We start from the raw sequence: 21015 nt of genomic DNA, 5'->3' as shown, positions 1-21015 counted from the left end.
AGCTTCTGTTTTGTATATTGTTATTTTGTCATAATCAGACAATATGTGGCTAGAATCGTTAATGAATCCATGCGTATAATGGATGCAGTCTGCATAAGGCCAGTGGGCCATCAGTCAGCACGAATATGTTCATGTTTTACTTGTATTGTAACTCATCCAATTATGCTGAACAATTGTGCTGAAATGAAAATGCAATTAATTTGTCTTTGAGAAATTGTCTGCAAAACAAACACATAATGTCAAGTGAGTAACAGCCAGCATGCATTCTACTAAATGTAAGCTGTATAGGTAAACATGACTAAGCTACATAAATAATAACCATTAGTAAAGGAATCTGTGAAAAATAATATTAAAATAAACTAAAGGAAATAACATGGTCAGAATCGCTTATAAATATAGTAGAACTAGTAGCTGCTAGCCTTTTATGTGGGACATAGAGACAGCTTAGAGTAATTTCCATAAACACATTTGTGCATTTTAAAATTGCATACTGGGAGTTTACATATGTATATATATAATAAGTGCATCTTGCAGCCATATAGTAGATAACTCCCTAAACTCGTACCCTTGTCGGATTGCTATATTTAAGTGTACCAAATTAGGAAATGGTTTAGTCCTTTTTGGCATCTTTAAGTCAATCCCACAAGGATTAGGGAGTTAGCTACTTTATAATGTTTGCCTTTCATACAATTTTACTTAAAGTAAGTAAAAATTACTTAGTATTAGTAAATAAGAGAGGTTAAATCCTCCTTCCTGCCCCTACCCACCATGCCATTAGTAGGGCATGTCTACTATACAGTAAGTGTTTTTTCGCTGCTATAAATAAAGACAAGTGACTGGGCAGCTATTTGACCTACCATATACTAATGTGGGGAAAATATTGACCCCCAGATGCCAAGGGTGGGGGGGAATGGGGGACATAGAAAGCGAATAGGAGCAGCTTCTATTTTTAAATATTGCAAGGAGGTAACCGCTCCATTGTAATAAACTAAAACAAACAAAGGAAGAATGAAAAGCACAGTAAAATTGTTGTCCAACAAGCCATTTCTTCTATATTTCATTTGTTGTAATTTCTATTTGTTCATTTGTCTTTAGGACAAATTACTGAATAGCCGAAAATTCTTACGAAAAAGTGTTAGTCCGAAAACTAATGCCTGAGTCTAGCCTAATAACATCCACAGAGCTTATACGAACATCCAGGTCTATTTTTCTTTATACACAAACTCTTCCTCTCTTTTTTAAAAACTGCAAACTGTTCAGTCATCCTTAGCGGGCAGTCATTTTGTGGTTTTCCGCTTTTTCTTCATTCAATAATCACCACTGAATATATAGAGCCTGCATGTGGAACAGAGATACAGATAAAACTAGGTATGTGTGGAAAAGTGTTTGTTTTTTTTTTAAAAAGAGAAAAAAGTGATGTAAATTTGCAAAGACACAAATAATACCGTATTTATCGGCGTATAACACGCACTTTTTTCCCCTGAAAATAGGGGAAAAATCGTGGGTGCGTGTTATACGCCGATATCCCATAATTACTTACCTGTCCTGAAGCGTGGGCCGGCTTCACAGCGCGCACCGCGGTACAGGAACTTTAATTTAAGGTTCCGGTTTCCGGCGGGACTGAAAGGAAGTGTGCAAACTATTGTGCACACTTCCTTTCAGTCCCGCCGGAAACCGGAACCTTAAATTAAAGTTCCTGTACCGCGGTGCGCGCTGTGAAGCCGGCCCACGCTTCAGGACAGGCAAGTAATTATGGGAGGGGAGGAAAGTACACTATGGGAGGGGAGGGGGAGGAAAGTACACTATGGGAGGGGAGGGGGAGGAAAGTACACTATGGGAGGGGAGGGGGAGGAAAGTACACTATGGGAGGGGAGGGGGGGGAAGTACACTATGGGAGGGGAGGGGGAGGAAAGTACACTATGGGAGGGGAGGGGGGAAGTACACTATGGGAGGGGGGGAAGTACACTAGGGGAGGGGAGGGGGGGAAATACTATGGGAGGGGGGGGAGAATACTATGGGAGGGGAGGGGGAGAATACTATGGGAGGGGAGGGGAGAATACTATGGGAGGGGAGGGGGAAGAATACTATGGGAGGGGAGGGGGGAGAATACTATGGGAGGGGAGGGGGGGAGAATACTATGGGAGGGGAGGGGGGGAGAATACTATGGGAGGGGAGGGGAGAATACTATGGGAGGGGAGGGGGAAGAATACTATGGGAGGGGAGGGGGAAGAATACTATGGGAGGGGAGGGGGGAGAATACTATGGGAGGGGAGGGGGGGAGAATACTATGGGAGGGGAGGGGGGAGAATACTATGGGAGGGGAGGGGGGGAGAATACTATGGGAGGGGAGGGGGGGAGAATACTATGGGAGGGGAGGGGGGAGAATACTATGGGAGGGGAGGGGGGAGAATACTATGGGAGGGGAGGGGGGAGAATACTATGGGAGGGGAGGGGGGGAGAATACTATGGGAGGGGAGGAATACTATGGGAGGGGGGGAATACTATGGGAGGAGGGGAGAATACTATGGGAGGGGGGGAGAATACTATGGAAAGGGGGGGGACACTATGGGATGAGGGGGGGGAATACTATGGCATGGGGGGGAAATTTCCTGGAATTTCTTTCTAAAAATGAGGTGCGTGTTATACGCCTGTGCGTGTTATACGCCGATAAATACGGTATGTTCTATTAGCAGCTTGAAAAAGACCTTTGTTGGTCGAAACGTTGCTTGGCATTGCATTTTTTCCTAATAAATCTGCATACGGTTTCAATTTGGAGTGCCTGTGGTCCTTTCTTCTTTCGTGTATGTTACAAATCGCTATTTGTAACTGGCCCTTTAAATGAGAAATTGCCCTGCTTCCCTGGATTGTGGAGAAGCATGTTTGCCAGCCTCCTGCCTCATGACTATGGCCCCTGGAAGATTGTGCCCCTGAAAACTTATTAACATTTATTGGGTGTGTATGGCCCTTTAAGAACCGTCTGGGGACATATTGTGACTTTGCTGAACAATGCCCCTTTAAGACTATGTCCCCAGACCGGTAAAATAACTTGTTCCTGACTTTCCCCCACTTGGTTCAGTAAATAGGGCTTACTGAACCAAGTACCACACAGGCGGACCACCCAGAAGTTAAAGTGTGCAGGCAATTTACCTCCCAGGCTGTGAGGTTACTGCCGGTCAATTGCACGTGGCGGCGGCCATCTTGGTTTCCTCGAATGCGGTCAGCGGTGTATGCTAAAGATTCTGTGGAACTGAAATCGGCTACACATTTTGCCGAACACCGCTGACCATTACCTTCTCCCATACGGAACTTGCAGCTCCAGAGACTAAGTCCCGTTCGAAATGGGACTTAGTCGTTTTTTCGCATGAAATTGACCGACCGCACAGCCCAAATCTATGGAACTGTTTTGGGCAGGAAATTGTGCTTGCGGTCGGTCATAAAGGACTTCCAGCTAACTTTTGATCCACTGGAGGGATTTGGCTGATTTTTGGAAGGGTTTATGTTTGATGTATGCTGAGTCTGAATATGCAACTTTTATTGAAATTGAATGTATGGTTTTAAAGTTACAGTGTGTGTGTAAAAACTGTATTTTTATTGTATGTAATAATTGGTTTAACTGTTTATCTGAGGGGAGGGAACCTGTGGGCTGTACTATGCTGTTATTGGTTAATTTCATCCTCCCCCTGGGAGTGTCCTGTGTGTACCTTATCCTAATAAAAAGCAGGCTGGGTGTTCCAGTCCTCAGACCTCTTCTGACCCTCAATACGTAGCCGTGTCTCGTTATTGGAGGGAACTGCTATATCACACTGGGGATTGCTATGCTCTGCATATTCCCCTGAGCTCTTAATCACTTAGCTCTTTTAAGAGCTTGTTCCTGTTACGCTCTCCTGGAGGAGAGGTCTTCCCCACACGGTCCTGGAGGACAGAAGCCGATCCAGGGTGGAAGGAAGACGGCGCGGCTCCAGTTAAGCTACGGCGGTTGTGGAGCCTGCGGTGGTTGTGGTGTCGTCTGCAGTGCTTGGAGTCCTCTGAGAGCGCTAGGAGCATCCATCAACGGAGGGTACTCGGTCGGAGTACACGGAGCTCCGTTACATTGGTGGCAGCGGTGGGATGGCGTCCTAGTGCGAGGAGAAGCAGCTCAGAGACACTGGTAACGTTTGGAGTTACAATTGAGGGCAACGCTAGCCATTGGGCAGCGCCCCTGGCTACAACAGGATGGAATCAGCTGGTTTGCGGACAGCGTTCCATGATGAGGAGGAGAAGGAGGCCGCAGATTACAGGGATGCAGCCAGAAAGGAACTCTGGTATGATGCCCTGGAAGACGCCCAGTGGCGGCGAGGTGAGAGTCTCCCCAGTGATGAGCAGCGGCTACAGAAGCGTGTGGCAATGCGAATGTGTCTATTGGGAGAGCAGCCCCTGGATGAATGGGTGGCAAGACTAGAGACCCTGGTATGGCGAGAGATCGGGTTAGACAACGCATACCAGGCCCTCTGGTGGCATACCATTCGACTTACTCCCTGGACAGCCGAGCACGACTTACCGGAGGGGGATGATTATGATGGTCCTGGTCTACTTCTGGACGCCATGGAGGAGGAGCCTGATTTCGGCAGCACGGAGGAGTCTAGGTTCTGGGACATCTACGACTACCGGATGGGCATGTATGTCTGGGCTGACGAACGAGAGGTGAGAAAAGACATGACCCACCTGGCAACAAGGGAGTGGGAGCTGGAGCAGGACTACCTACACCTGCTCAGCTTCGTGCAGCCCCAACCTACCCGACAAGCAGAACCAGACCTCCCTGACTGGTCCGGCGATGCCCTCCAGATGGCAGGTAGAGATGGGACCGAGGTCTCTCTACCGGCCCTACAGGGATGCTGGGCAACCAACCCAGATCTCCAGCGGCAGTGGGAGTTACAGGGGGACGAAGGTGCCGTCCTTCCCCCCCAGCAGCAGTATGTCCTACAGAGAGCAGAGACAGTTGGTCCCTCTCTACAGCAACAGGACAATGGTAAGGGAGTGGAGACAGGCGGTCTCCCTCTCCAGCGGCAGTGTGTACCCCAGGGGGCCGAAGGTGCCGTCCTTCCCCCCCAGCAGCAGTGTGTCCTACAGAGAGCAGAGACAGTTGGTCCCTCTCTACAGCAACAGGACAATGGTAAGGGAGTGGAGACAGGCGGTCTCCCTCTCCAGCGGCAGTGTGTACCCCAGGGGGCCGAAGGTGCCGACCTTCCCCCCCAGCAGCAGTGTGTCCTACAGAGAGCAGAGACAGTTGGTCCCTCTCTACAGCAACAGGACAATGTTACGGGAGTGGAGACAGGCGGTCTCCCTCTCCAGCGGCAGCCTGTGTTTCCGGGAAAGGAGCACAGCACCCCCTCTCCCCAGCGGCAGCTTACCCTAACAAGGGGAGACACCAATCCCCCAGACGGCGCAGATGGGACCGTGGTCTCTGTGCCTGACCTACAGGGATGCTGGACAGCCTTTCCAGATCCCCAACTACCCTCACCGGGACACCCAGAGTAGGGGGTAAGTACAAATTCCCCTCCCCAGGTAACTCCTAGCGTGGCACCAGAGTTAACAGAGGCAATGTTAACCCCTACTGACGTCCATGTTCCCTTGGCTACTGAGCCGGACTATGTCCCAAGCATCCCAGCAGACGAGCTGGCAGCTGGGCAGAGTGCAGTCGGCCTCTGCCCTACCTTTGTCCCTGGTCCAGAGCCGGATGTCCCGCAGGCTACCCCAGCCGAAGAGCTGGCAGCTGGGCAGAGTGCAGTCGGCCTCTGCCCTACCTTTGTCCCTGGTCCAGAGCCTGATGTCCTGCAGGCTACCCCAGAAGAAGAGCTGGCAGCTGGGCAGAGTGCAGTCGGCCTCTGCCCTACCTTTTTCCCTGGTCCAGAGCCTGATGTCCTGCAGGCTACCCCAGCAGAAGAGCTGGCAGCTGGGCAGAGTGCAGTCGGCCTCTGCCCTACCTTTGTCCCTGGTCCAGAGCCTGATGTCCTGCAGGCTACCCCAGCAGAAGAGCTGGCATCTGGGCAGAGTGCAGTTGGCCTCTGCCCTTCAAGTACCCTCGGCATGTGGCCTCATTACCACAGCCAAATACCCAGGTGCAGTGACTGTGTGTTGTGGGTGGGCTGTTCCTGTACTTTGATGTTGTGGGGGGGCTACTCGGACATCTGTTTATTGTGGGTTGGTGGATCGACTAACGGAGGCACTGACCGACAGAAGGTCAGGTGCCTGGTTAGTCTTCCCCCCAAAGGGGAGATGTGTTACAAATCGCTATTTGTAACTGGCCCTTTAAATGAGAAATTGCCCTGCTTCCCTGGATTGTGGAGAAGCATGTTTGCCAGCCTCCTGCCTCATGACTATGGCCCCTGGAAGATTGTGCCCCTGAAAACTTATTAACATTTATTGGGTGTGTATGGCCCTTTAAGAACCGTCTGGGGACATATTGTGACTTTGCTGAACAATGCCCCTTTAAGACTATGTCCCCAGACCGGTAAAATAACTTGTTCCTGGCTTTCCCCCACTTGGTTCAGTAAATAGGGCTTACTGAACCAAGTACCACACAGGCGGACCACCCAGAAGTTAAAGTGTGCAGGCAATTTACCTCCCAGGCTGTGAGGTTACTGCCGGTCAATTGCACGTGGCGGCGGCCATCTTGGTTTCCTCGAATGCGGTCAGCGGTGTATGCTAAAGATTCTGTGGAACTGAAATCGGCTACACATTTTGCCGAACACCGCTGACCATTACCTTCTCCCATACGGAACTTGCAGCTCCAGAGACTAAGTCCCGTTCGAAATGGGACTTAGTCGTTTTTTCGCATGAAATTGACCGACCGCACAGCCCAAATCTATGGAACTGTTTTGGGCAGGAAATTGTGCTTGCGGTCGGTCATAAAGGACTTCCAGCTAACTTTTGATCCACTGGAGGGATTTGGCTGATTTTTGGAAGGGTTTATGTTTGATGTATGCTGAGTCTGAATATGCAACTTTTATTGAAATTGAATGTATGGTTTTAAAGTTACAGTGTGTGTGTAAAAACTGTATTTTTATTGTATGTAATAATTGGTTTAACTGTTTATCTGAGGGGAGGGAACCTGTGGGCTGTACTATGCTGTTATTGGTTAATTTCATCCTCCCCCTGGGAGTGTCCTGTGTGTACCTTATCCTAATAAAAAGCAGGCTGGGTGTTCCAGTCCTCAGACCTCTTCTGACCCTCAATACGTAGCCGTGTCTCGTTATTGGAGGGAACTGCTATATCACACTGGGGATTGCTATGCTCTGCATATTCCCCTGAGCTCTTAATCACTTAGCTCTTTTAAGAGCTTGTTCCTGTTACGCTCTCCTGGAGGAGAGGTCTTCCCCACACGGTCCTGGAGGACAGAAGCCGATCCAGGGTGGAAGGAAGACGGCGCGGCTCCAGTTAAGCTACGGCGGTTGTGGAGCCTGCGGTGGTTGTGGTGTCGTCTGCAGTGCTTGGAGTCCTCTGAGAGCGCTAGGAGCATCCATCAACGGAGGGTACTCGGTCGGGGTACACGGAGCTCCGTTACAGTGTATAATTCTTGGATTGCTGGTCCTGATCCGGAGCACCCTTGGCCGCTGGGATTGAGTGCGGTTCCCACCATCTACTTTGCCTATTAGCAGCTTTAGTCACTGCATAAGTATAAGTAATAAGTCTGTGGTCTCCTGGCTGCCTGCAGTTTTTTCAGTCCTCCTGTTTCCCATACTCCTGCCAATGTCCATTTCATTATGCTATACTGGGAATGACATACTCTTTTGCTTTATGGAAATATATTTCCCATACTATAATATCACTGCTATTATATACAAAGATTAAATATCTAAGGCATTATAAAAACAATCCTGAGTAATAAGAATGAGCTAATGGTCCTCTGTCTTTATACAGAGTCAATAGTCTTCTCACAATGAATATATGTGTGTGAATATGAAGTTCATTAATTGTCATTAAATGGTAGAATATAGGTCCTTATGTAAGGAAGTCATAAATGTTCCTCTCTAGTCGGTCCTCTCACACCTCGCCCCTCTGCCAGTCCTTACATTGGCTCCCTGTATCCTATAGGAGTCAATTCAAAGTGCTAACCCATACATTTAAAGCACTGAACAATTCCAGCCCCTCTTATATCTCTTCACTGCAGCATTCATTACAGACTGTAGCGGGGCAATACGGCTTTTGGGGAGACCAATCAGGAGAGGGTTACAGTAATCCATGCGGGAAATTACTAGAGCATGGACAAGCACCTTGGTAGCATATTGCGTAAGAATGGGGTGGATGCGGGCTATGTTTTTGAGTTGGAACCTACAAGACTTGGCAACAAACTGGATGTGAGACTCAAAGGTGAGACCAGAGTCAAGTATGACGCCAAGACAGCGCGCTTGCAGGGATGGACTTATGTGGATATCACTGACTGGGAGAGTGAGAGAGGAGGATCAGTATTAGGAGGAGGAAAGACAAGGAGTTCAGTTTTAGAGAGGTTAAGTTTGAGAAAGCGTGACGACATCCAGTCAGAGATGGAAGAAAGGCAAGCAGTGACACGTTGCAGGACGGCAGGGGAGAGGTCTGGGGAGGAGAGGTATATCTGAGTGTCATCAGCGTACAAGTGGTAGTGGAATCCAAAAGAGGCAATACGTTTTCAAAGAGAGGCAGTATAAAGAGAAAATAGAAGGGGACTGAGGAAAGAGCCTTGGGGAACTCCAACAGAGACAGGATGAGGGGAGGAGGTATCCTTGGAAAAGGAGACACTGAATGAGCGTTGGGAGAGATAGGAGGAAAACCAAGAGAGGACAGAGTCACAGAGATCGAGCGATTGAAGAGTTTGAAGGAGGAGAGCATGATCAACGGTGTCAAAAGCAGCAGAGAGGTCAAGGAGAATTAATATGGAGTAGTGACCTTTGGATTTAAGTTCCTATGTGCATTTAAACAACTCACCACTTCATTATACCATGATAGCATTGAAATTGGTTTATTGACATTATTGGGGGAAGGGAGTAAAGATTTTTTGAGGGTATCATGTCCAATTTAATTAATTGTTCTTCCAATTATCCAACCAATAGCACAATCCATGCTAACTGATCCAAGAGCAGGAGGCTTTCTAAGATATAATATACTCAACATCTATAAAGTTTGATATGATTAACATATCCACCCTAACAAGAGAGAGATACAAAGTACAACTTCATAGTTATCTATAAACAAATCAAAAGGTTTAAGACCTGTTGTTGGCACAAATTTTAATCCTTTTGACAGAAGGGTTAATTCTTGTTTAGTAAGTACCTCCCCAGAGATATTAAATATACCTCCTGCACGCAGAATAATATCACACCTAGGACTAAGGATAATGTATAACCAGACCTTAGAATGGCCAGACTTATCCAAGAGTAGTCAGAATACTTGCCAAGGTCAGGGAAACAGAACGTGACACAATGATGAGGGAAAGCAAAAAGTCAAGGATACTAGAAATCAGGGAAGTCAAACAAAGCCAAAGTCAAAATACCAGAAATACAACAATCAGTAACACTCTCTCGGATAACCAAGTTTTATTAAGCTCCATATTATTGTTGTAATTTAGTGTATAACAAGCTCTTACAGATATACAACTCTTGAGAGCACATCCGTACACTAAAATAAATGTTTACTTTTATTAGTCTGTGAAAATATGACACTGTAGTCTTGTAAATCAAATGGCTATGAGTAGGTCATGAAGTTAAATCTCCTGGAACAGCAAAATACTGCGATGCATTGGTTATTAAGAGCAACCTATGATAACATAAGAGATGTTATTATACAAATAAGTGTTTTGCATGTATTTTCTGAATAAATAATGAATTTGATAGTTGGTATGTCCCAGCAGGTATTTACTTATTTTGAAATATGATAGGCCCAAGTCCTGCAATAGTTATAAACCAGACCATAAATATGTACCATTAATCCTAGATACAGAAACCTCTTTGCAAGCGAATGCTTAATAAGGATTATCACCTGAGCCACATAAACCATAATAGCAAAACCAATTCATCGGTTTCATTATTATCTATTATGGGAGTTTAATGTAATGTTGAAAGCATCCTCTATATTTATATACAAATCACCAGGGATTCTCAAATCATCAAATAATAATGCTGATAATTATTGGCTACATAATATAATTGAATTTATAACATCTATTGACAAATAAAATAACTCTGTGTTAACAGATAAACACGGATCAACATGAATTAATGAACAGTGATTTCATTTATTATATACAAATCTTCAACTCACAGCACATTTCCTGCAGTGCTGACAATGCAAATGTTTTCCTGTAACAGAGCTACAACAAGAAGAACAACCCTTTGAATCCTGCACGGATTAATAAGAAACATAGAAACATAGAAACATAGAATGTGACGGCAGATAAGAACCATTCGGCCCATCTAGTCTGCCCAGTTTTCTAAATACTTTCATTAGTCCCTGGCATTATCTTATAGTTAGGATAGCCTTATGCCTATCCCACGCATGCTTAAACTCCTTTACTGTGTTAACCTCTAACACTTCAGCTGGAAGGCTATTCCATGCATCCACTACCCTCTCAGTAAAGTAATACTTCCTGATATTATTTTTAAACCTTTGTCCTTCTAATTTTAGACTATGTCCTCTGGTTGTGGTAGTTTTTCTTCTTTTAAATATAGTCTCCTCCTTTACTGTGTTGATTCCCTTTATGTATTTAAATGTTTCTATCATATCCCCCCTGTCTCGTCTTTCCTCCATGCTATACATGTTAAGATCCTTTAACCTTTCCTGGTAAGTTTTATCCTGCAATCCATGAACCAGTTTAGTAGCCCTTCTTTGAACTCTCTCTAAGGTATCAATATCCTTCTGAAGATATGGTCTCCAGTACTGTGTACAGTACTCCAAGTGAGGTCTCACCAGTGTTCTGTACAATGGCATGAGCACTTCCCTCTTTCTACTGCTAATACCTCTCCCTATAATGTAACTAACAAAATTGGCACATTTATATAGAGCAATTTATGAATCTTTTTCACATCTAAACGCTTTAGACATAGGCTTGCACAGCACATTACATTAGAAGGCGCACACAGTAAATTATATTTAATCTAAAATTGACTACAAAAAACTAAATGAATGGTGCTATTTAAACATATGTGAAGATCACCAATCGATTAATATACATACACTGGTTACAGGTCTCCCAAAATATACTGGTAATGTATGTATACTAATCGATTGGTGATCTTCACATATGTTTACATAGAATACCACACCATTCCATTTGTTTTTTGTGTATATCATGGTTGTTGGATTTAACCGGGGTGTTGGTGATAATTAGGAGACTCACTATACTTTTTGTACTCTTGTAAATTTGACTTATAACAGTAATTTAAAAAACAAGGTACAGCATTTACAGAGTGGGCCACAATTCAGAGTAGGGTTTGAGACGTTAATAATCTGGATATTTGTTTGACTAGGTACAGAAGATGACATATTTTAAATGAGCTCCATTTGCTGACTCGCAAAGTTGGGTTCTTTAGATTGCATTGTTCATAACATTAATGTGTGAGGCTCTAGTGCTTGAATTTCTACATGTATATTTTCCTTGAGCTGCTCAAGTGTATGCAGTGTGTTCATGTACACCTGATCCTCAGGAAATAATTGGGAGCTGGAAGGTCGGGCGACTGTGGCGGCCAATTAATCTGGGAATTTTTTGAAATGATGCACTCGCTGAGAAATTACCCATAATGAATCTCCCAAGACCCAGTGATAATAGGTACCTGCAACATAAAAATGGAACTACTAACAAATACTAACAAATATTTACCTATCAAATCCTACTTTGAATTTTGGCCCATCACTTTTGCACATCTATGCCATTAGATTAAGTCACATCACGATAATTTGATACTCATTTCATCTGAAAGATGAAAGGCTAAATGAGGATTGCAATAACCCACAGATGTTTTATATGCATACATTTTAGCTGGTCTTTAAATAATACCTGTCTTCCTTATTTAGGCTTGATTTATTATTGTTGGATAAGCTTTCCAAATAATTTCATATTTTTGGATAATGTTTAAAAAGTATTTTCATATTTGAATTTTTTTTAAATTTTTTTAATATTTTTATATTTTTTAATATATTGATTATCTTTTATATACCTTTATTTTAATATGTTGAAAAAAATATTTTAAATGTTTATCCAAAATTATGAAATCATTTGTAAAACTTATCCAATGAAGTATTACTATTATAAATATAACAAGGCAAAAGGGTTATGCAGGAAACCTGCAGGAGATGCATTGATCTCTGCTTCATGTAAGGGAATATATATATATATATATATATATATATATATATATCCCAAACCTGACTGAATATTATTTCCCTTTTCTTCTAAGAGACATGCATAAAATAGCATGGGTTCCACACATCTCAGTACAGCTGTTCATACTCTTTTGAAAACCAAAAAATAAATAAAACATCATCAGGAACACACTAAGCTAAGGGAATATGAGAGTTTAAAAACCCTTTTGCAGATCCGATTGGCTGTACCTAGCCCTTGACCCCAAAACGTGCATGTTTTTCTTTTGCGTAACATCACCTGCATGTCGACGTCGTCTTTACCGTGGATGGACGTGGGGCTATATAATTGCGTGGGTCCACAGCAGCCGGCGTCCAGAGTGATGCTGCAAAAGCCAGGCATGATAGCAGAAGACCGCTGAGTGGCACTCCCATTATCTTCGGAAGGTAATTATCTCAGTTTTTGTCACATGGAGATGAAGAATAAGTGACATTAGCCCCCACAGGAAGACCGCCAACCAGGTGGACAGGACCAGGTTTGAGAGGAAATTTGGTGTGGAAAGAACGGATTTTGTGGCTAGCGTGTATATCAGAAGCAGGAACCCAAGAACGATCGGCAGGCCCAAAACCCTTCCAATCAACTAAGTACTGCAAAGAACCACGAGAAAATCGGGAATCAATTAAGGAGGAGACTTTATTCTCCTCCCGTCCAGCAATAACCAAAGGAGGAGGAGGGACAAAAGTAGTAAGGATACCTATTTCAGATAAGAGGCGTAAGCATAGATACATTAAATGAATTAGGTATACGCAAGGAGGCAGGAAGTGCAAGAGAATATGAAACAGGCAGTGGCGTACTAAGGAAAGCGGGGGGGGGCGGTCCGCCCCGGGTGCCATCCAGTAGGGGGGTGCCACACTCTGTCCCTCCTGCTGGTCGTCCTCTCCCTCGTGGCTCCGGCGCTCAGTGAGTGAGTCAGAGCACAGGGAGGGGATTCCCAGCCTGTGTTCTGAGTCATCACTGAGCACCAGGGATGCTGTTATGGAGTGTGCCAGCAGGGGGCGCAGAGCGTGCATTCTGCCAGGTTTCTCCCCTGCGGCCACTCTGCCTGCACCTCCTGCACTGCCTGGGATGGAGAGAGACAGCCATTGAATCATGGTAAGAAAATATTATTGTAAATTCACTCTCACCCCCTCCCTCAGTCACCCTGTCACCCCCTCACCCTCTCACCCCCCCTCACCCTTTCACCCCCTCCCTCAGTCACCCTGTCACCCCCTCCCTCAGTCACCCTGTCACCCCCCTCAATCACCCTGTCACCCCCTCCCTCAGTCACCCTCTCACCACCTCCCTCAGTCACCCTCTCACCCCCTGCCTCAGTCACCCTCTCACCCCCTCCCGTCACCCTGTCACCCCCTCTCAGTCACTCTGTCACCCTGTCACCCCCTCAGTCACCCTGTCACCCCCCCCAGTCACCCTCTCACCCCCTCCCTCAGTCACCCTCTCACCCCCTCCCTCAGTCACTCTCTCACCCCCTCCCTCAGTCACCCTGTCACCCCCCCTCAGTCACCCTGTCACCAGTCACCCCCCTCAGTCACCCTGTCACCCTGTCACCCCCTCCCTCAGTCACCCTCTCACCCCTTCCCTCAGTCACTCTCTCACCCCCTCCCTCAGTCACCCTGTAACCCCCCTCAGTCACCCTGTCACCAGTCACCCCCCAAGTCACCCTGTCACCACCCTCAGTCACCCAGTCACCAGTCACCCCCCCAGTCACCCTCCCTCAGTCACCCTGTCACCCCCCCTCAGTCACCCTGTCACCCCCCTCAGTCACTCTGTCACCAGTCACCCTGTCACCCCCTCCCTCAGTCACCCTGTCATCCCCCCTCAGCCACTCAGTCACCCTGTCACCCCCTCAGTCACCCCCTCAGTCACCCAGTCACCAGTCACCCCCCCAGTCACCCCCCTCAGTCACCCAGTCACCAGTCACCCCCCCAGTCACCCCCCCTCAGTCACCCTGTCACCAGTCACCCCCCTCAGTCACCCTGTCACCCCCCCTCAGTCACTCTGTCACCAGTCAACCTGTCATCCCCCCTCAGCCACTCAGTCACCCTGTCACCCCCTCAGTCACCCTGTCACCCCCCTCAGTCACTCTGTCACCAGTCACCCTGTCACCAGTCACCCCCTCCCTCAGTCACCCTGTCACCCCGTCACTCTGTCACCAGTCACCCCCCCAGTCACCCCCCTGTCACCAGTCACCCCCTCCCTCAGTCACCCTGTCACCCCGTCACTCTGTCACCAGTCACCCCCTCCCTCAGTCACCCTGTCACCCCCTCCCTCAGTCACCAATCAACCCCTCTTTCCCTCACTCTGCTACCTGTCACTCCCTCCCACAATCTGTCAGCCCCTCCCTCCTACGCTCTGCCACCTGTCCCCTCCTCACTCTGCCAACCCTATCCCACAGCACACTATGTGCCTTACAATGCCCTACACACACTACATCCCACCCCCACACTATGTGTCTTACCCATACTACATCCCTATCACCCCTATACCAGGTCTGTCTCCTAAATTACTGTCAATAAAGATTTGTATCAGGACAAGTAGATTGTCACGGCAGACAAGTAGATTGGGCAAACACTTTAGTCCCTGGACAAGTAGTTTTTTTTTTTTTTATTTCAACACCCCTGCCCTCTCTGCCATATACACCCCAGCCATATACAACCCTGCCTTGTCATAATATCCTCCCTGCTATAAACCCACTACCTGGTCATAATTCCCACCCTGGCATATACCCCTTTAACATGTCATATAATACCCACACTGCCATAATCCCCTTCCTGCTATATACCTCCACCGCATCATAATACACACCCTGCCATACACCCTGGCCCTGCCTTGACATAATATCCTCTCTTCCATATAACACCCAATCCCATTGTTCCCACCCGTGACATAAAACACCATATACTCACCACCTCACCTGCAGTCACCTCCTTTAATCCACTGTGTGCAATGGCACACACTGTCATAGTATCCACCACACTGTCCCACCCTGCCATCTACCTTTCTCCTGATAGTAATACTCACCCACTTACATATACATCCATGTTGTCACATTCCCCCAGACAGATAGGACAGATATATACTGGAAGGCAGTGAGATTAAACATTTTTATGGACCATATAGGAGTTTGTGTACGCCCTGCAGTAAGCCGGCAGCCGGGGTATGACATCATCCTGGCATCGGCATCACTACTGGTCGTGCAAGTGAGCTGTGAAGGAAGAGCACAGAGATCCCAGCCCAGCAGCAACCGCTTGTCACTCCCAGAGTAAGGTAGGGAGCTTGGTTGGACCTCTTAATAACTAAATGCGTTTGTATATATGTGGTTGTGTATATGTTTAGTAGATAGCTCCCTAATTTGGTGTCCTTAAATATGTCAATCCCACATAAGGATAACAAATAAGTGAGTTATCTACTAAACAACCTAAAGATTAAAATTAAGAAAAAGGCTTTTTAAATTTTGATCTTTTAGCTATTTAGTAGAGAATTCCCTAAATTGGTGCCCTTATGTGAGATTCCATATGTAAAGATACCAAATTAGGGTGCTGTTTAGCAGATAGCTCCCTTATTTGGTGTCCTTAAATATGGCAATCCCACATCTCAGCATCTTGCCAACACTACACACAAACACATCCCTGCATTCCAGTGCAAACACTACATACAAACACACCTCTGTATTAAAACATCACCATTATATATAACCACACCACTGCATCTCGCCAACACTACACACAAAAGCATGCCTGCATTGAAATGCCAACACTACATACAAACACACCCATTCATTCACTCACACTTACTCCATACAAAAGCATGCTTACATTGAAACATGCAAGCACAGCTCAATGCTACATACATTAAAAAAATGTGGGTGTTTTGTACATTTTAAAGTGGGGGGGGGGGGTGCCAAAACTAGGACCCACCCCGGGTGCCATATGCTCTAGGTACGCCCCTGGAAACAGGATTAATTTTCCGAATAATACGAAAAGAATATGAAAAGGACCAATAAACCTGGGTGCAAACTTCATACTAGGAACCTTGAGTCTGATATTTCGCGAGGAGAGCCATACCCGATCACCCACCTGGTAAACAGGGTTGGCACCATGCCGCTTATAAGCATGAAATTTGAAACGAGCTGCAGCAGTTTCAAGAGCTGTGTGGACCTTATTCCAAGTCTCACGTATACATGTGAGATGCTCATCCAGAGCAGGAATTGCAGTGTCAGAGAACACCGCAGGAAGAACAGTAGAATGACAACCGTTGTTGAAAAAAAATGTCCAGATGATTCATGAGCAACATTATTCCTGGCAAATTCAGCCCAAGGTAGTATGTCAGACCAGTTTTCCTGAGTGCCATTAATAAAACATTGCAAATATAGTTTCAAGACTGGTTGGCCCTCTCAGCCGCACCATTCGTTTGAGGAAGGTATGAAGACGAACATGATAATTCAATACTCAACTGTTTGTTAAATGCTCTCCTAAATCGTGACATAAATTGGGAATACCATGTAATCTGACAATTTCGCGTATAAATATATATAAACTAGCTCTCGGGAAGACGGTAACTTTTTGAGCGGAACAAAGTGTGCCATTTTAGAAAATTGATCAAACACCATTAGGATGGTGATATAGAAATTGGAGTTCCACAAAGAAGTCCATAGACAAATGAGACCATGGGACACTGGGTATAGGAAGTGGTTGTAATAACCAACATGGTAATTTATGGGGAACCTAAGAAACCACACAAACAGTACAAGCCTCCACATATTCTCTGATGTCGTTTCTAAGAGAAGGCCACCAAAATGGTCTGGAGACAGCAGATACAGTGTTATTAATGTCCAGCTGTCACATTATTGTGGAACACTAGTAGTACCTCCTTTCTTTCTAACAGAATTAACAATCTATCTTGAGGTTTATCACTAGGTGCCTGAGACTGAGCCCACATGATATCACAAAGAAGAGGAGAAGACAAGGAAAGGACAGTAGAGGCAATGATATGCTCAGGTAGAACGATAGGGGAGGTCCCCTGTTCTTTTTCTGATTCTACCTCAAATTGCCTAGATAGGGCGTCAGCCTTAACGTTCTTAGGACCTGGTCTGGTACGTGATGATAAAGTTAAAGCATGACAAGAACAATGACAATCTAGCTTGTCTAGAAGACAGCCTTTTAGCATCTCCAATGTATGGCAAGTTTTTGTAATCAGTTATGATCAGGAGAGGATCCTTGGAACCTTCCAAAAGATATTGCCATTCTTTCAGAGCTAAAATCACGGCCAACAATTACCAATATCAGCTCCACTGGTGACAACTTCCTAGAAAAGAACCCACAAGGATGCAAAGGGGTATCCTGACTCTCCCTCTAATAAAGAACAGCCCATAGTCTCAGAGGCTCAGAGGCATCTACCTCTAGTATGAAGGGTTTGCTAGTGGCAGGGTGTGCCAATATGTCGTCAGAGGCTAATAATTTCTTAAGAAGCTCAAAAGCCTGTCGTCAGAGGCTAATAATTTCTTAAGAAGCTCAAAAGCCTCTCTAACTTCTTTAGACCATATAGTACAGCTAACTCCCTTACGTGTCAAATTGGTGATGGGGCTATCACAGTAGAGAAACCTTTGATGAATCTCCTATAGTAATTAGCAAACCCAATAAAACTTTTTAGGTAATGGCCAGTGTAGAACAGCTTCTAGTTTGCTAGGGTCCATCTGCAAACCAGAGGCTGAAATATTCTATCCCAAGAACTGTACCTCCGTCTGGTCAAATATGCATTTCTCAAGTTTTCAAAATAGCCAATTTTTAAGCAAAGTTTGCAATACTTGCTTCACATGCCTTAACATCATTAATAAAATCCTGAAATAAGTCTGGAGCATTGCATAAGCCAAAGGGCATGACAAGATATTCATAGTGACCACTTCTCATGTTAAATGCAGTTCTCCATTCATGACCCTCCTTATTCCTTACCAAATTGTAAGCACTCCTACGGTCGAGTTTGGTAAACACCTTAGCGCCCTGGAGTCTGTCAAACAATTCTGAGGTAAGGGAAATATGATAAGCATTTTTGATGGTGATCTTTTTCAATGCCCTATAATCAATACATGGTCGTACAAAAAAGAACAACTGTAGGTGAAGAAGATTTACGTATGTGACCTTTTTGTAGAGACTAGGGATGTGCATGGGGAAAATATTCGGTTCGGTTCGGCATTCCAAAATTTGTGACTTCGGAACTTCGGCACTTCGAGACTTCGGGACATCGGCTGTTCTCTTGTAGCCCCTTAGTAGATAACTCCCTAATTCCCACGGTATTAGGGAGCCATCTACCAAGAGGCTGAAAGACCTAAATTGGGCTTTCAGCCAAATTTACTAATACTAAGTAAAAATTACTTAGTATTAGTAAATTCTGCCCCTACTCGCTATACCGCGAGTAGGGGCATATCTATTAAGCAGTGAGCAGCCTGTTTAAATACATTTTTAAAAAATGTCCCCCCCTAACTCATAATAACATGCCGCACCCCTGACTCATAACAACAGTCTGATTGGTTGATTGAAGGTAACCAGAGAGTTATGAGTCAAATTACACAGTGTGGGAAAATTCCAAAGAACAAGAATGACTTACCTGTCAGTCTCTTTATTGACCTGTCATAACACTCTGATTGGATAGCTTAAACCAACCAACCCAAGTGCTGTAAGCCTAATTGCAGGGCGGGGCAAGGCTTTATAAGCCTTCCCCCATCATGCAGAGCTCAGTCTGCATGGTGCCCTCCATGGGTAAAGATGGATTATTTTTTCAGCGTTTTTTTTTTTTTTTTGCGCTCTGGGCTTTGTGTTTTGTTTCTTCAAAGTGCAACGATTATTATGTTTTTAATTTGGCATTTTTGGGGGCTGAAAAAATAAGACATCAAATGGTAAGTTGTATTTATATATTTACAGGTACTTAGTTATTGGTCCCCCATCACTATTTTAAGGGTGAGGGGGGTAGGTAGGGTTAATTCATTTTGTTTGGGAGGGGGGTGACTAGGGGTTTGGGAACCCCTAGTCACCTGGGGGGGTTACACCCCACTCAGGGATGGGGCCCGGGCGCAGGACTATAGGTCCCCCCCCTAATTTTACTTTAGGGCCCCACCTGCCGCTCAGGGGTGGGGAACGGGGGGTCAAAAGGGCACGGAAGGTGACATTTTCTTTGTGTTTTTTTTTAACAGTGAGCAGACTGTTTAATAGACATGCCCCTATTCGCGGTAAAGCGAGTAGGGGCAGAATTTACTAATACTAAGTAATTTTTACTTAGTATTAGTAAATTTGGCTGAAAGACCAATTTAGGTCTTTAAACCTTTTAGTAGATAGCACCCCAATAAAGTGGGAATTAGGGAGGTATCTACTTATTCATGCCCATCCATTGACTGGCTAAGTAACTTACATTTTATATGAATGTGTTACTTGATTGTTGTAAGTGTTGCAAATGCTTACAGCTGAATCCTGACTATGTCTGTATACTTTTTATTTAAACTGGTATACAGTGTAACATTCTTTATTCTTCCACTGGGTATATTAGTGCTTCAGCAATACTGTGTTTCGGAACTTCGGCACTTCAACAACTTCAGAATTTCTGCAATTTCGGAACTTCGGCAATTCGGCAGCATTCGAATGTCCAAATTGCCAGAAATTTGTCCAAATTCACATTCGGAACGAAACAAATTGCACATGTCTAGTAGAGACTCTTTAATGTATTCTTCCATAATCCTACTTTCCTGTGGTGACAAGGCATTTACTGCTCCCTTAGGGGGCATAGTGCCGGGTAACAAATCTATAGATACAAAGTGTATCAGTGTGACTTTTACTAAACCCTTCTTTAACCTCCCAGTACTGCACAGGAATTTCGGTAGGCTGAGGCGTAGGAGTAGGTAGAGCAACGATGCCCACTCTCTTAGTAATGGGTAAAATACATCTCTCACTACACTCTTTACCCCATTCCAGTATTTCCCCCTTAGCCCAGTCAATATGAGGATTATGCTTAACAAGCCATGGGAATCCTAGTATAATGGGACAAGAAGGGGAAGCAATTATCTGAAATGTAATGATTTCTTTATGTAATGCTCCTATAGTAACAGTGATAGGCAGTGTTTCATGGGTAATTAGAGGTTGAGAGAGAGGTCTCCCATCAGTGGCCTTGATGGCCAAGGGTGATGATCTCCCCATGCTGGGGGGAGGTGCTTACTGGAAAATTGCATGTCAAGTCCATCAGGGCTTTACATGAAAAACTTTTCTTGTTGCATCGAGCAGTAATATAAAGGAAAAAAATCTACTTTGGGTAGTACCAGGGGACATATCCATCACACCTAAGACCGGTCCCCTTATGGTTCTTAGGTGCGCAAGTTTTCCGGACATATGGGACAAGCATTTCCAGACGTATGGGACAAGCATTTCTCATATGTCCTTTCTTGCTACAGTATAAGCAAAGGCAAAGGCCCTCTTTTCTCCTAAACAGTTTTTCTGCCTCTAACAGTCTCATAACCCCTAACTGCAAAGGTTCGGATTTAGACTGCCGAGGAGGGTCAGAAACAACAGGACTAGAGAAGCGAGGCACCAGTGACATATTCATAAGTCTGGTTCTATTTCAAGTTATCTCCCTGTTCCTAAGTCGATTATCTATAATGGAAGATAAGCCCTATAGTA

The 21015-nt window shown here is 45.2% G+C and overlaps 1 protein-coding gene across 1 annotated transcript in view; it reads right to left on the bottom strand.

The window, feature by feature from the left end:
- MYRIP (myosin VIIA and Rab interacting protein) overlaps positions 1-21015 on the bottom strand; it is a 727567-nt gene that overhangs the window by 191529 nt on the left and 515023 nt on the right. The gene's annotated exons all lie outside the window — the stretch shown is intronic.

The sequence above is a fragment of the Pelobates fuscus genome, chromosome 4, assembly GCF_036172605.1.
Source record: "Pelobates fuscus isolate aPelFus1 chromosome 4, aPelFus1.pri, whole genome shotgun sequence".
Classification (NCBI taxonomy): domain Eukaryota; kingdom Metazoa; phylum Chordata; class Amphibia; order Anura; family Pelobatidae; genus Pelobates; species Pelobates fuscus.
Note: the sequence above shows the minus strand (reverse complement) of the source record. Positions and strands in the feature narration are given on the sequence as shown.